Source organism: Bidens hawaiensis, unplaced genomic scaffold, assembly GCF_021521415.1.
Source record: "Bidens hawaiensis isolate Kalapana, Puna unplaced genomic scaffold, B.hawaiensis_p1.1 tig00022675_1, whole genome shotgun sequence".
Taxonomy (NCBI): Eukaryota; Viridiplantae; Streptophyta; class Magnoliopsida; order Asterales; family Asteraceae; genus Bidens; species Bidens hawaiensis.
The window spans coordinates 17,832-33,259 of record NW_027493538.1 but is presented as its reverse complement, the minus strand read 5'-3'; the positions used below and the strand labels follow the sequence as shown (position 1 = coordinate 33,259).

The window sequence follows — 15,428 nt, the reverse complement described above, 5'->3', positions numbered from 1 at the left end:
GTGGAATTCTCTGCTATCTCAATCGCATCTGGATCCCTTGTGATGAGAATCTTCGCGCTGATATCCTTTGTGAAGCGCACAAATCTCGATATTCTATTCATCCTGGCGCTGATAAGATGTACAAGGATTTGCGCATTACTTATTGGTGGCCTGGCATGAAAAAGGATATTGCTGTGTTCGTAGCTAGGTGCCTGACTTGTTCTAAAGTTAAAGCTGAACACCAACGCCCATCTGGTTTGCTCGAACAACCAGAAATTCCTACGTGGAAGTGGGAAGGTATAGCAATGGACTTTATTACCAAGTTACCTTTGACAGCAAGCAAACATGATAGCATTTGGGTAATAGTGGATCGTTTGACCAAGTCTGCTCATTTTCTGCCCATTCGTGAAACCTACCATGTTGAGCATCTCGCGCAGCTTTACGTCAAGGAAATTATCTGCCGCCATGGTACTCCTTTGAGCATCATATCCGATCGCGATGGCCGTTTTATATCTCGCTTTTGGAAATCTCTCCAATCTGCGCTAGGAACTCGCTTGGACATGAGTACGGCATATCATCCTCAGACTGACGGTCAGTCTGAGCGAACCATTCAAACCCTTGAAGATATGCTTCGATCTTGTGTTCTTGATTTTGGAGGTAATTGGGATTCACACCTACCTTTGATCGAGTTTTCTTATAATAACAGCTATCATTCTAGTATTGGTATGGCCCCATTTGAAGCACTTTACGGTCGAAAGTGCCGTTCACCGATTTGTTGGAACGAAGTGGGTGAAGTTCAAATCACAGGACCCGAACTAGTTCAAGAGACAACCGATAAAATCGCCAAGATCCGTGATCGTCTGCTGACTGCCAGAAGCCGGCAGAAGAGTTATGCTGATCGCAGGCGAAAGCCTCTCGAATTTCTCGTTGGTGAGCTTGTTCTCCTCAAAGTGTCGCCTTGGAAGGGTGTTGTCCGCTTTGGGAAGAAAGGTAAACTTGCGCCTCGTTATGTTGGGCCATTCAAGATTCTCGCGCGTATAGGAAAAGTTGCCTACAAACTTGACCTGCCGCCCGCGCTCAGCAATGTGCATCCAACGTTCCATGTATCCAATCTCAAGAAGTGTTTAGCTGACGAGAACCTTCACATTCCTCTTGATGAAGTTCAAGTTGATGAATCTATGCATTTTGTTGAGAAGCCCGTGGAGATTATGGATCGCGAGGTGAAGAAAACCAAGCGCAGTCGCATCCCTATTGTTAAAGTTCGTTGGCAGTCCAAGCGCGGAGCCGAGTTCACTTGGGAAAGGGAAGATCAGATGAAGATCAAGCACCCGTACCTTTTCTCTGCGCCACCTACTACGAGTTAAATTTCGGGACGAAATTTCTCAAAGTAGGGGAGACTGTGACAACTGCCCGAATCCGACCCGACCCAGGTACCCGTTTCTCTGATCCGTTTCTTTTTTTTTTTGATTTAAAGTTTATTACTAATCTTTGTAAATTTAACTGAGTAAATTAAATATATTTATTTTTATTTGTTCATTCCCGCCTCTTTCTCTTCCCCTTTCTTTCCGCCGTCCCGCCTTCCTTTCTTGTCGTCCCGCCTCTTTGTCTTGTCGCCATCCCGCCCTCCTGCTTAACCCTTAAGCCTTGAACCCTCTTCTTTGCTTGTCCTTTGGTTCTTCTCGCCTAAGGATGTCTGCAGCTCCTCGCGCTAAGGAAGCCTGCGTGAAGACATCTTGTTCCTGCAATGCGTGAAGAGAACTCTTCTCGCAGCGCGCTAAGAATGTATGTTCTTCCCGCGATGCGCTAAGAATTCTAGTTCTTCACGCAGCACGCTGAGAATTTGTAGTTCCCGCGGCGCGCTAGGAATTTATGTTCTCGCAGTGCGCTAAGGATTGTGATTCTTCCCGCAGCGCGCTAAGGATTGTTGTGCCAGCCTTCGCGCTCGCGCACACAGCCTTCTCGCGCTGAACCCTTGTTTAAATCTAGCCGTTTGCTTTTGTGTTGTCTTATCTTTTGAGCTGTTGACCTGCTTTGCTTTATGTCTGAATAGTTGCTTTCGGCGCTGCATGCGTACCAACCCCATTGGTTGGTAGATAAAGTAACTGACATTATCTTTTGAGGATCTGCTTTTGCCATGCTTGACCTGTACCTTTTTCTGTCCCTGCCCATGCTTTTTACTGTTCCCTGGCAGCTTTCCCTTTTGCTTTTCCTCTTTTCCTGCTGCCATATCTTTTGAGATCTTTTACTTTTTGCTTTTGATATCTTTTGTTATCTTTTGAGATCTTGCTTTTGGAATCTTTTTGCTGTTATCTTTTCTTTTACTTTTGGAGATCTTTTCTAGGGTTTATGTCCCCTAGGGTTTGCCTATAAATAATAGTAGTATTTTCTTAACACTTCACACACTACACTTATTATCTCTTCCTCCCTCTTGCTCTCTGCCGTTGTCCTCCTGCCGCCTCCTCTCTTGCCTCCGTCTTCCTCCTTGTTCTTCCTGCTTTTCCGGTAATATATTATATATAATAATTTACTTATTAATTATGCTAACTTATTACCTAAAACCGATCGTTGAAACATAATCTTTAATTATAGGTTAACTTTGCTTGTTTAAGAGTTGGTTCTTGCATTATCTTACATCGCATCTTTATCAAGTGAGTAATCTCGTATCTAATCCCTTTTTGTTTTAATGTTTTGGGATGTTCATGTGTTCGTACAAAACTGAGTCTCAAACTGTTTATGAAGTTTTAGTCGCGCAGTATCCCATGTGTTATGGATATTTACTTGGCTGTTATTTGTATGTGTGTATCATTAACCGCTTTGTTCGGCCTATTCCGAAGTTCTCATGGATCCATTGGTAGACACGGGAGAACCTATCGTTTATGTTTTCTCTTTTGTTTACACTTGCACAGTTTTCTTGTTTTTGTGCTCATTTGGGAGTACGGATTGAACTATGAGCTATGAATCTAAGGCTTGGTCACAATCTGATTTCACCCTTGTTAGATACCAGATTAACATATGTTGCGCGCAGATTTACTGTTGTTATCTATGATTATCTATGATTAACTATGAATATCTACTAAACTTGATTTCTCACCAACACGCAAGTGTTTGACGTTTATTTTAACACATGTTCAGGTTTGCAGTAGCTGCTTTGAAGCTTGGGGACACATAGGATGTTTACTTTTGTTTTGGACCTAGATTTAAAATGTAACAAGACAAGTTTATGTTATTTGAATATTATGATTTATAAATATATTGATTTATGTTGATTTATGTTCTTTATTTTCCCCGCTGCGCGTGCGCGATAAAATGTGTATTAATAAATATTGACACCAATAGTGTCGCGAGTAATGAAGCAATATGTGGCGCCCCGATGTATAATCCGCCTCCGGTCGGGGTGTTACAGCCAACCTATCCATTTCCGCCTTCCACGCGAAGATATTTAATTTCTTTGGCACCCAGTTGTTCCAAGGCAACACAAATGAATCAAAATGACCATAGGCTTTAAACAATGTTGTCTTCATGGAAGCCACCGTAAATGTGCCCGAAGGGTCCCCGAGCCAAACCCAGTTGTCACTGTTTTTCGATAGCTCCACCTGTGATAAAAGATTGTTTACATCTGTGAATTCCGCCGTTTCAATAACGTTTAAGTCTCGCTTTTTCCACTTCCAAACCCAAGATCGGTTTTGCCCGCTAATACAATCAGCAACCAGCTTGTTCTTTTGACGTTCAATAGAAAATATATTCGGGAACATGACTTTGAGAGGTTGTGGCGCAATCCAAGTATCAACCCAAAACCTTATGTTTTTGTCATCTCCAATTTTACCCATGACAAGGTTGGACAGATTGTTGTTAGAGAAAAGAAGATTATTCTCTAACTTTGCAATGGAATTCCACACTCCAGTGAGACGTTTGGAATGTGGTAAAATAGGCCAAGTTCGACTGGATCCATGTATCGCCAAAATAACTTTTCTCCATGTCTAATACCCGCCCTGTTTTCGTCTTCGGTAATTTAATCTTTTAAATTAATCAACTAATTAAATATATATGTATATATATATTACAAAATACACCCTCAACCTTACTTTACTCCCTACATGTTTCCACACTAAAGTTTAGGGACTAAAATGCAAGTTTTGCCAAATAATATCCAAATCCACCATCCAAACCCGCGTACCCTTATTCCATGACTCGTTTAAGTTTCGTGGACCGCAATTTTCGTAGTATAGATGGTAATTGGATCACAGATCACGTTAATCACGCTATAATCGGTTCACCGACGCATTTAATTTGGAAAACGAATACTTTATAACGCGAATTTCTTATTTTACCTAGCGACCAAACCCGCTCATCAAAATACACGTAAACGACAACCATAATTCAATTGATCTTGCAGATAGGACCTCCTACCCATCGCGAATCAAACCCTCAACATTAATTTGATTAAAACAGCCGTTTTATACCCGTTGTTGATCCATCTAGCGCCGGCCACTGTTCGGGTCCATACGCCATCGTTACGTCCTCGTTTAAGGTAATTTAATACACTGCTGTGTCCGTCGTGATTCACTCGTCAATAGCCCTAACATTAATCAAGCTAAAAACTAACGAATTGTTCAATTGTAACAATTAGGGTTCATACCAATTGGGGGTTCTGCTTGTGTTTCTATTTAACCAGTTATTATCATTTATAAAACAATTGAAAGCCTATCACAGTTGGTTTGGCGTGTGTGTTGAGTTTGGTGACCCGGCGACCACCCGGGTTCGATCCGCAGCAGACCTGTTTTGGGTGTTTTGTTTGGTTTTTATTGTTTAAAGGTTTTAATGAATTATAGATATAATATAATTAGTATTAAATATCAAATAAATATTATTTTATTTAACCGACACTTTTAATTCACGTCTCTTCGTTGTTGTACGTCTTTGCAAACCCGTCATGTATATATATATATGTATTATTATTAAACTAAGATATAACAAACAAACTTAAAACGCGTTAAATATATATATATATATATATGTTTTATTAAACCTCGCTAACAATCCAAAATACACTTTTTGTTTAAATATTATTATAATTATTTACTTAAAAACATTTATGTTATAAGTGTCGATTTAAAATATTATATATTTATACTATAATTACTCAAATATTATATTTCAAGTTATAGTTAAGCAAATCATTTTACGTAGTTTGTTTATTAAATTTTTTAACCAAATATAATTATTATAAGTATATTTTATATTTAAATTATTTATTTAAATTATGTATTTATAAGTCTAACCATATGATTTTCTTTATCAAGTATAAGTAATGGTAATTCTCTAAAACAATAAAAGTTATAATTCTTTAAATCAATAACAATGATAATGGTCTGCAATTATAATCCACATAGAATTAAATCGTTCAATCAATAATTATCCTAGTCCCAAATATAATTAAAATCATACCGGAATCTTAATTCATTAAATCATGTTATATATTTTTATAATTAATTCATATTACCCTTATCTAACTAGGAATCCTTGGCGGTATATCCCGAAGGATTCATCTTTCTCACATCATCCTCATTGGTTTCCCTCTAATCAGGTGAGTAATCACTCCCCTATTTTACTTGTTTCAAATGTTTTGGGGACACTTGCGTACCATTTATCATATTATTTATCTTATTATTTCTCAACGCAAACTGTGATCTTTGTGCTGTGTGTCAATTGAATGACTACATGTTACTTCCTATTTGCTTACTTGCTTACTTGAATCACATTCGGAGAGGTCCAACATAATCTCAATATAGTATGATCATACGACCGTCGTAGTGGCCGGAGCCCGATCGCATTGGCAATGGTTTCACCGACACCTCATTTTTGGCAACCAATGCCCATTCGCATGGCAACGGTTTAGCCCTTTCTTTATGGTTGATTGTTTATGTATTTGCTACGGTTTAATTGTTTACACTCACAGATAACAGTTTTGCATATTTTTATTCACTTATATCATTATATATATTATTACCATTTTTGTTTGTGTCAAAATTGGTGATCTACTCACTCAACATGTGTTGTTGACAAACATATATTTTGTACGCATTTGCAGGTTATATATTTGGATTGCTTATTGAACTGAAGCTCACATAGAGATGACTTTAGGATAAAACATATACCAGAATAGTTGGTTTTGTATTTGTAATTTTTTTTATTTTAGTTGTATATGAATTTTTATAATAAATAAATTAATTAGATATTGTCGCTTTATAATTTCATGATAGTAACCTTGTGAGCTGTGACAATCAGCTCACGCCCCGACATTTCCGCCTTATTTTGGGGTGTGACACATTTTGCTCGGTTTTAAACCTCCACCACCATTTCATAAGAAGAGCGACATTCACATCTCGTAAGGGCGTGAGCCCTAAACTGCCCGCTTCAATCGGCTTCGTAATTTTACTCCATCTAACCCAACAAATTTTATTGTTCTTCGCACTACCCCTCCAAAAAAACTTCCTGCGTTTCGCCTCCAACTTGTCAATGGTCATGATTATAACAGTTTTATCATTTATGTATATGTTTTCTTTTTAAATACAAAGAAATTCATGTATAAACCTATATTTTTTTAACTATGTTTAAGATTGTTTTTTCGAACACAATGAAACCGTATCCATTAACGTGTAGGAATCTCATGGTATCCGTAAACTCTCGCCCTCTATTGGGTATGAACCCAGGATATAAGTCATGTATCATCGCTTAACACAAATATCGTTTGAACTGGCATAGATGAGAATCGAACATGAGTCACATTTGGAGAGCAGCCTATCACCACTTGACCAACTTCTCATAACACATTTATGATTTATGTATATGTATAAATGTTTTTTCTATAAATAATGACAAAAATATTATAACTTATGATGGAAAATAGGTATTACAAAAAAACTAAAGATTTATTACATTGTCATCAAAGCAAATAAGTAAAAAGTAGGTGTACAATACATAGATTTATTATTATACTAGGTTATTAACACGTGTACGATATGGGTGGAAATATTGAAATTTTCGAACAAACACACGTTATTTGAAAGGTTAGCATAAGTTGTTATATGTTATTACATAGAAGACATTCCCTAATTAAACTTTTATTAAAGTGACTGCAATCTGCATTAAATTATGTTTCAAACTCTTTAACATCATTACCTTATTTAAAATTAATTTTATTATATAATTCTTTTTTTAATTGTATACAATAATCTTGACATTTATGCGTTCAAAAAAATTATTTAGCACAATTGTATTGTAATAGATAATTTTGACATAATTATAAAAAAATTAAAATCAAATAGGTTAATTAGTCAACTTTCAAAAAATATGAAAAGTTTTATTATTTTTGAAATAATAAATGGTGAGTTTATTTTAAACATTAATTTAGGTCAAATATAAGAAAATGAAAATGTTTGTTGAGATTGAAGAGTATAGAAAGCTTTAAAAGTTTGTTGCTAATTGGTCAATTTCCGTATTTAATCGGGTTTAAATGTCTTATGAATATTAAGAAAAAATTAAGATACAAACGTCAAAAAATGTTAAACTAAAACTAAAAAAAACATTTAAAATAACCTCTTAGTGAATAAGATTTAAAGTGTCTGGCTTTGGGATCATTGATACCATGTGTCTTTGCCCATTCTTTAATCTGTAGACAATCATCAAAATTTAAAAAGACAAAATGTTATTTGCACCCCTTATAGCTACATATCCACTCTTAACCTCATAAACTTATAGATCATACATCTTGTTTATTAACTTTAAACATGTTTTGGCGACCTTAATTAAAAGTTTAAAGTACGAATTTATAGGATTGTATAAAAAACGAAAATACATTAACTAATAATTAATTTTTGTTTACATTAATAAAAACATGAAAATTATAGAAATTTCAATAGAAACAGAAATACATTATTTAATAATTAATTCTTTGTTAACCTAACTAAAACACGTATTGTAAGAATCTTTATAAAAACATAAAAACATTAATTAATTAATAAGAATATTTATTGGTTACCTTAATTAAAACACGGCAATTAAAAATTATAATAAAGAAATATTTGTTAACTTAAATGCGCGTTTGAACTAAAATCATTTTACTCAGAACTCGCATTTTCCCTAACATGTTTCGATATGTGACCCGAGCCTGTTATGACAAACACTTTTAAATAATACTACAATATAATCATTCAAAGTTTCCATATATATTTTGAAATTGTTTACTTTGGCATTGCCAATACAACATGTGAATTACATATGACATTGATGCATTTTAAAATCTCATGCTCTTCAAAATAGTTGGTTGTAACCTGATAAATTATATCTCACATTACATGAATACTAATATCATATCGTATTAAACATTAAAGAAATAATATTAAACATTAAACATAATTCATAATGCATGATTAAATGTGACTTTTATTATTCCATAGTTCAAATAACATGGGTATTGTAGAAAACATTAATAATCAATCATTTAAATTTAAAACTATTTTGAAAAACATTAATATATTCAAATCAATTAATTTTTTATAATTGTTGGAAAACATTAATATAGCCAAATGAATTAATTTCATAACTGATTTGAAAAACATTAATATAGTCAAATCAATTAATTCCATAACTGTTTTGGAAATAATAAATAAACAATATAAGATTGAGTGAAATCGGTCACAAACCTTTATAAATAGACAATATAAATAGAAATGAGAATAAATTAATAAAATTATAATAATGTCCAAATTTACCAAAATTTGAGTGAAATTATATTAATACAAATAGTCAAACTGAGTCAAATGATTAATTTATTCAAATTCTGTTTTTTTTTAAATATAGTCAAAGTCCAACCGTATAACATATTTTTGTAAACTTCATATAAATGTTGAGAATTCGAATTTGAAAATCGTTTTGATACATATAACTTTACATCAATATATAAATTAATGAGAACAATGAGAACAAATGTATTGATTATATAGTATAAATTACTTAACATTTTTTTGTAAAAAATCATATAAATAGAAATGAGAATAAATTATTATTATTAAAATTATAATAATGTTCAAATTTACCAAAATTAGAGTCAAATCATAAATTAAAAATAGTCAAATTCAGTCAAATGGTTAACCTCTTAAAATTCGGTTTGTGAAAATATGGTCAAGAATTCGAATTTTAAAATGGTTTAAATTAATATTTTTTACTATTCACTTAAGGGATTTTGTTGAAATTGACATTAAATTTATGATAACTTGAAATGTTTAGAAGGAACTATTTTTTTTTATTTAAGACATGAATGTTAAATAATTATGAAATGAGTTTATAGTTATGGATGGTATTCAAAAAATAAAAAAGGGTTGAAAAAAATCAGTCAAATTAGGAATGGGAATTATGTTTAAATATGTAAATGTTATTTAAACCTATTCAATATAAATGGTCAAATAGTTAATTTATTTACATTCGGATTTTTAACAAATGGTGAAAGTAAAATTCTATAACATATTTTGTAAATTTCAAATAAATGATGAGAATTGAATTTTGATATTCGTTTATATATATATATATATATATGTATGTGACATTTGAATGGGGAAAATCGGTTTCTAAATTGCTAAATTAAATCTGTATAAATCTAAAAATGGAAAGTAAGATAATATTGGAAAGTATAATAATGTTTTAAATTGCGTTGACATTGATGATTTAATTGAAATTTGACCAACAACAATATAAGACTGATTATCTTACTGTAGATAATTTAATGTCTTATAGAATAATCAACTAAATTTCATTTCCGGATTATATAATAATCAATTGAATTACATAAATTGTGAAATATAAACAAATACATGAATACTAACGGAAATATACATCAATATTAAACAAAAATAAAAGACATCTTATCAAACAATCATCAATTCATGAAATTAGCTATATCAAGTTGGAACAATAGCCTAAAATGATAAAATTAAATATTAATATTAATATCACATAATAAATAAATTACAAATTATGGAAGATTTGAATCATGTGAAAAAATGTAAAATTTATGTTATTATTTACAACCGGAAAAATTGAATCACGTTACCGGAAAAATGAAATAATGAAGATCTACATTGAATCTTCGATTTTGATATATAACCTAAACAGATTATAAGAAAAAAAATCATATAATTATTAATATAAACACAAACAAAAACGGAAAACAAAAATAATTATAACTGATATAAAAACTTACTGGAATAATATGATAAGAGTATCAAATATAGTATGAAATATAACTACGGGAATAATATTAAGAAATTTACGATCATGTTTTGTCAAATATTTTCTTCTTGAAGTTTATCAATGATTCTATATAAGAATCATAATTTATGGCAATGAAAATATCATGTACCAAGAATAATTTGTTGATACATAATATATATACAACAAAAAAATAAAATAAAAGATAACGTCTTCAAAGAAAAAATCACAAATTAAAGAAGTAAGTAGTTAATGTAATAAAAAAAATTAATGAAATGAATGGTAAGAAATAAAAAAACTTACAAATGTTTGATACAGATGATGTCAGATGAACAATAGTAGAAAGAGAATGGATGCAAGTATGAAATTAAATTGCATGGAAATGAACATAAATACAATATATAAGAGGCAAATTTTTGAATTTTTTTTACATCATTTATTGTTGATAAATGAGATGAAATAGAATGTTTGACTGGTCTTTTGAAAAATAGCTAATTTAGACATGATGTAATTAATTTCAAATTAAAAGCTGTAATTTTGCTATTTTAAAGAAGAAACCGAAAGTTACTAAAAAAATAAAAGATTTCCAAATATATTGACCTACAATTAATTATTAGTAATTGAATTTATTTTGATTTATTTAATTGTTAAGAAAATTAGAGAAGTTAAAGATATATTTAAAAATAAAGAGAATTGTTCAATAGAGAGGGGCCATGTGGAGGCAAACTAATTTGTTTTAATAGTATGGTAGGATTTGTATTAATTAGTTAAAACTTATTTGGAAGAAAAATAATTATATCAATTAGACTACTAGTATTGTTAGATAAATAGTTGGAATGACATTATGTACTCAATAAATATTTATGATGACAATAGACATGACAAATAAGTAAAACTAATACATGCAGTCTGGTTGTTATAATTTTTTTTAATAATTAATGATTCTCGTCACAAATGGTTAATTTGAGGCATCTGAAGATTTTATTTAAATAACGAAAATGTTTTGAGTTTAAGTTCTACATGAGATACAAAACATGAGGGTTTTAAATTGAGCAAAAGGGTTTTGTCACTTACGATAGATTTCCTTCAAAATGAAATAAAGATGATCGTTATGGTCCGTCTGTTATCTCAATAACCATTTAAAAAAAATGTTTTGTACACCTAGTATTTACTTATTTGCTTTGATGACAAACGTCTAAATCTTTTAAATTTTGTCGTATCTATTTTCCATCACAAATAATATTGAAATATAGTTATTAATTTATAAACTTCTTCATAAGCTAAAACTTAAACATTGTTAGAAACGCTTATATTAATCTAGTCTCTGTCTTGGTTATAGAATTTTATACCCAAATGCATATTTTATCTTAAGGTCAAAGTTAAGTAATGATTCGACTGTAGACATTTTTTAATCAAGGAATAAGTATTCAGTCATATTGTTCTTTTAAAAGTTGTGATCAAACGAATATTATATTCGCTACGATGACTTGATATTTAAGATGGCTTCCCCACAAAGCATGTGACTAATGAATATTGTTTTTCTTAGGTACGTGACTTCTCTAACGTTCCTTTTGTCTTTTAGAACACGTTGGTTGCGTTCCCGAATTTAACAAACAAAAGAAAAAATAATGGAAAAAAATTAAGGAAAGAAAAGAAATGCGCCGACGCTTTATATCACGGTTAATTATGTGTCAAAACTAATTCTAACAAGAGTGTATTAAGAATAGGAAGATTGAATATTTTGTGTATTGATACATAGGAACAAGGACATACATATATAGTCACGATTACATAATTACATCCATGATTTAAGCATGTATACAAGGAAGGTAAATCAACATTTGACTAACATAATTCTCTAGAATATTCTTTGATATTTTGAATTTGAAACTAATTAATGTGATGGAGTACTATTGGATGCCATAGTGTTAATACGCCCCCACAAGATGGAGGATCCATCGGAAACTCCAATCTTGGATCGCAGTTTCAAGAAAGGAGCTCGTGACAATGGTTTTGTAAGCGCATCGGCTAGTTGATCCGTTGAATTGATGTGATGAACCCGTAGAGTTCCGGCTGCAACTTTTTCTCGAACGAAGTGATAATCCAAGGCTACATGTTTTATACGGGAATGATACACAGGATTGGCATACAAGTATGTCGCGCCTGTGTTGTCACAATAGAGTCGAGGAGCCGTGGACGTGGAAATACCAAGTTCTTTGAGTAGATTTTCAACCCAAGCTAACTCGGCAGCCGCATTCGCAAGGGCTTTGTACTCTGCTTCGGTGGATGACCGTGAGACGGATTTTTGTCGAGCAGATTTCCAAGAGATGATATTGGTACCGAGATAAAGGATGTAACCAGTGGTAGACCTACCAGCCGTGAAGATTCCCCCCCAATCGGAATCAAAGAAGGCAGTGAGCTCTAGGGGAGATTTCTTGGTCAAGAACAACCCATGATAAACGGTAGCTTTGAGATACCGAAGTAAGCGTTTGAGGGCTTGCCAATGCGTTTGTGACGGTTTATGCATGAACTGCGAGAGTCGGTTAACAGCAAAGGAAATTTCTGGTCTTGTAAAAGCAAGATATTGAAGAGAGCCCACAAGCTTACGATAAGGTGTGGGGTCAACCGTTGGTGTTCCATCATCAAGGGTTAGAACTTGGGAGGAGCAAAGAGGCGTAAGAACCGGTTTCGAACCATCCATGTGATGAATTGTCAACAGGTCATGTATATGCCTGTGTTGGGATAGAAATAAGCCATTAGTGGTTGGTATCAATTCTACTCCAAGAAAATGGCTAGGATAGCCCAAATCTTTGATCGAGAAACGTGAAGCAAGGCGGTGAACAAAGTTGTCAATGAACGGTTTGTTGTTACCGGTTAAAATAATGTCATCCACATAGACCATGAAGTAACATACGACCCCATCTCGATTGTGTATAAATAACGACGCATCTGCAAGAGATTTGGTGAAATCCGATTCAACTAGGAAGGATGTTAAAGCCATATACCAGGCCCGTGGTGCCTGTTTAAGGCCATAAAGAGATCGCCTTAGTTTACACACATGATTAGGGAGTTGTGGATGAACATAACCAGGAGGTTGCACCATGTACAGCTCCTCTTATAAGTTACCGTGCAAAAACGCATTATTAACGTCAAGTTGACGTAGTGACCATCCCCGAGACAAACCAATAGAAAGCACCGTACGTATAGTGACGGGTTTGGTAACTGGATTAAATGTGTCAAAGCAGTCCTTGCCAAATTCTTGAAGAAAGCCTTTGGCAACAAGTTGTGCCTTGTATTTGTCAATAGTTCCATTGGGATGGCGTTTGATGCGAAAAACCCACTTGCACCCAATGGGTTGTCGTGAGTTCGGTGCGACAAGTTCCCACGTGTGATTACGAAGCAAGGCGTTATACTCGTCATCCATAGCCTTGCGCCAAAGTGGGTCTCTAGATGCTTGGAGATAGGTATTCGGTTCAAGAGAATGAGGTATAGGGTGAACTGTGGTTGTGTTGACAAAATGGGAATTGTAGTATTTAGAGTTTGGTTTTCGATTTCTAGGAGGTAAGGTGGAAGGTTGATCAGTAATGGGTTGTGTTGAAGGAGTAGGAGAAACGGTTGAGCTAGAAGATGAGGGAGATGGATCAGTGTTGAGTGAGGTTAACACAGAGTGTGTGTTTTGGGTTGAATTAGTGGGGTTAGGGGAGGTGGGAGATATCAAAGGGGTGGTGGAAGTAGACATGGAGGTAGGTAATACAGAGGGTATTGAAGTTGCGAGGGTGACATGGAGGGTATTGAAGTTGGTGAGGTAGATGCATGATTAGAGGAAGATTGAGTGGGAAGGGTGAGATGCAAAGGTGGTGGGGAAGGATTAGAATTACTTAAAAAATCATCCACTGTTGGAAGTGAAGATGTACAGGACGAGTTTTGTTTAGACGGAAATTGGTCCTCAATGAAGGAAACGTATCTTGAATGGTCAAGTTTATTAGTTTGAGGATCAACACATTTATAGGCAGACTTGGAGGTAGAGTAGCCTAGGAAAATGCATGGTTGGGAATGAGGTTGAAGTTTAGATGTGACATATGGTTTTAGCCACGGGTAGCATAAACACCCAAAGGTTTTTAATTTTTGGTAATTTGGTGAAGCACGGTAGAGCATTTGGTAAGGTGTTTCGGAATTGAGGATTGGTGTGGGAAGGCGGTTTATAAGATAGACCGCTGTTTGGAAAGCATGTGACCAAAACGTAAGCGGTAAGCCAGCGTAGTGTAGTAGGGCAAGGCCCGTTTCGACAATGTTTCGATGGCGGCGCTCGGCAATCCCATTTTGTTCGGGGGTGTGAGGTGGGGTGGTGTAGTGTGATATTCCCATTGATTGAAAGAAGGGAACAAGTCCGATGTATTCGCCACCGTTGTCGATGAAGATGGATATAATGGGTGTTTGGAAAAACTTTTCCACGAGTAGTTTGAATTGTGGAAATATTTTTGACACGTCAGATTTGTATTTAATAGGATAAAGCCATACGTATTTAGAGTAGTAATCTACAAACACAATGTAATATTTGAAACCGTCAATAGATTGTTGAACTGGTCCCCATACATCCGAATTAGAAGTTGTAACGGTTTATTTGCAACAAACGAGTTTTTTTCCAAATGGCGACTTATGACATTTATTGATAGCACACGATTGACAATGCAAAGTAGACAAGGAATTAAAACGAAGACCGAGGTCTTTACAAAGAAATTGAAAAGTACGAAAACACGGATGTCCAAGTCGGTGATGCCATTGGATTGGGGAGACGGATGTAGTAGCATTAATTTGGGGAAGTGAGGTCAAGAGGTTGAGGTAGTAGACATCATTTATGTTCTCCCCCCTTAGGATGGGCGCCCCCGTTTTGAGATCCTTCACAAAAAAATGAAAAGGAAAAAATTCAACCGAAACTTGATTAGTTCGACATAGTTTAGCAACCGAAATTAAGTTATTATGAATATTGAGGTAAGTTTAACGGTTTTGATTTAGTGGAAAATTTTGTGGAACCAATGTGAGATATAGAAAGACCCGTACCATTACCCAAGACGATTTCATCAGGAACCCCATACTCAGAAACATACGAGAGGGTGGCAGGGCAAGAAGTGAGATGATGAGAGGCTCCACTGTCCATCATCCACCGTTAATGGGTTGAAGTAACGCCA

At 34.0% G+C, this 15,428-nt stretch overlaps 1 pseudogene; it reads right to left on the bottom strand.

The window, feature by feature from the left end:
* Nucleotides 1-13,357: 13,357 nt before the first annotated feature.
* LOC143566011 (putative mitochondrial protein AtMg00820 pseudogene) lies at nucleotides 13,358-13,666 on the bottom strand (annotated as a pseudogene).
* Between the last annotated feature and the right edge of the window lie 1,762 nt (nucleotides 13,667-15,428).